This window comes from Mytilus galloprovincialis, chromosome 3 (genome assembly GCF_965363235.1).
Source record: "Mytilus galloprovincialis chromosome 3, xbMytGall1.hap1.1, whole genome shotgun sequence".
NCBI lineage: Eukaryota > Metazoa > Mollusca > Bivalvia > Mytilida > Mytilidae > Mytilus > Mytilus galloprovincialis.
The window spans coordinates 39,108,025-39,110,698 of record NC_134840.1 but is presented as its reverse complement, the minus strand read 5'-3'; positions in this window follow the sequence as shown (position 1 = coordinate 39,110,698).

Here is a 2,674-nt window from a genome sequence, read left to right as displayed (position 1 = left end):
GTCTGACCTTTACCTCATTTTCATAATTCATTCGGTCTTTGTTTAGCTATCTTGGTTAATGTTAAGTTTATGTGGCAGTTGTAATAAATCTTTATACTTAGGGCTATCAACATAATATTAATGATGAGTAAAGTAGGCGAGACATTTCAGTGTGTGCACTCTTGTTTAAATGTGCTTATTTATCCCAGTCCTGGACTGCATTCCAATGGCTTTCATTCGTTTACTTTTGTGTAAATTTTATACAGATCAGTATTTTTTCAAATGTTTTACCAATATTTTAGCTGCATGTAACATCTTGAACACTCAGAACAGCAAAACAAAATTTAGATTTCAGAAATAAATAGCCTTTAGTCATCGACGAATAGCCGATGATTTCAAGAGTTGTTTCCGTTAAAGGATGATTCCTTTTTTTTGTGCAATACTTGCTCTTTCGGAGGCTCGAGGGTAATTTCAGCAAAAATTTTATCATTTTTGTTTTCATTACAAATTTTATTTATTACACTATTAGTTATAACTTTATGAATTGGCTCAAAAATCAACCCAAAAAATCGAATGATTTTGGCCTCAGATTTATTTTTCAAATGTTTATATCACTGTAAAAGCTCCAAATTGTCTCCCTTTAGTGCAATAATGACATTTTGTTTTGGCATTAGAATTAAAATGTCTTTTTCAACTCATCGGTGACCTATAGATATTTTTCAAATATGCTTTACGTAAACTAAACAGTTGTAAAATTAAATCGATTTCTGTAATTTAGTTCTTTTTTTATTTCGATATATATATCTCTCTATTTCTCCTATTAGTTCAACTTAAAAAAAGTACCTTAACAAAAATGGTTGCTTCTTTCGAGGGCAGATTGTGAGCTTAAGTGAACGATAACCCCATGTTTTTATTTGATTTTTCTATTTAGTATACAGGGGCGGATGCAGGAATTTTCGAAAGGGGGGGGTGCTAACCCAGGGCACCCAGGGCAAAGGGGGGGGGGGTGCAAAACATATGTCCCGATACAAATGCATTGATCGGCAAAAATAAAGGGGGGTGCGCACCCCCGGAACCCCCCCCCCCCCTGGATCCGCCACTGAGTATATGATAAAAGTTCATCTATAGAAAAACAAGCAAAATCCTACATGTATATTTAAAAAATAATGGATTAATACCCTCCAGTCCCCTTAACGACAAAAAAAAATAAATAGAACATTACGTTTAAGTATCACCTACAGTATTTTACAACCTCCATTGGTGATACATTATATGTATTTCTGCTGTTGTTTTATATAAGTTATTGTCCTGAATAAACATCTTTATGCGTTTTTGCGTTTCAGTTTTTATTGTGAAATTTCTTCAATCAGCCAGGACAAACTTTAAATTTCGCCTTAACGATGTTTTCGCGAGAAATCCATGTATTATTATCGAATTACTACATTTAATCATTGTCTAGTGCCCTAAAATGAGATTTTCCGAGACGCTGGGTTTGAAATGGGATACCCTATTTAATTTAAACAATATTTGCAATCTTTTCAAAAAGATGCAGATGGGAATTTTCGTTCCTTGTGAAAGTGTTCGCGAGGAGTTTAATTATAAACTCCTTATAGGATTATCCAAAAGCAACTATTAAGGACCCCCTTGGAATAAAGATCTTCCAAGACAACGTGTTCGAGAGTTTGAGTTTAATACATGACTTTTTAAAACTTAATGGACGGAGCAGGATTATCTTACTCTTCCAGTTAACCATACATCATCACAGTTGCATTGGTTCTTGTTGCTCAGATTTTAGATTTCAATGATTTCGTCCGAGACCACAATTGTCGTCCCTTGATTTTCGTTATTAGTCCCTAGTGATAACAGTGGGTTACTTGCCAATGATTTTTATACCCCTTCCAAATTTATTTCTCCTTGTTTAATGCCTCACATTGTAAGTAGGGGGGGGGGGGGGGGGTGGGGGTGAAATTACACTGTAAAAAAAATTGGGTCCAGAATTTTACAGGAAAGTAGTGATTTGGTCCAGCTGAAAAAGGTTAAAAATTAGCACTTCGGTAGCTGTCAAAAGATTTCAAGACACCCTAAACACAAAATTGTCCATATTTTGAGTTAGACGCGATGAAGTTTTCTATAATTTTGATATAATTTGTCCCAAAATTAGTACAACACACTGTAAAAGTTTCATTGAGAAAGCGCAGGTGGGATTTTTTTTAATTTTCATTTATGTTCTAAAAGAAATGCACTACGAATTAATTGTGTTCTCGGACCATTTGTTTTGTGGACTGTTGTGTATCTTGTTGTTTTTCATTCAGCTGCGGCTTTGTTAATTGGTTTGTTTCAACCCTTTTTAGTGTGATTATCCTTTGGTACACTTTGCCTCTCTCTTATATATGATATCGCAATAATTATATATATGTAAGCGTTCATATACATTTATATGGATACAATATTGAATTAAAATAGACATAATAATTAGATGAGTGAAAAAAAATGAAGTAATAATTGTACGTGTGAGGAGATGGCATTCTTATAAAAAAGAAGATGTGGTATTATTGCAAATGAGACCACTATCCACAAAAGACCAAAATGACACAGACATTAACAGCATTAGGTCACCGTACGGCCTTCAACAATGAGGAAAGCCCATACAGCATAGTCAGCTATAAAAGGCCCCGATAAGACAATGTAAAACAAT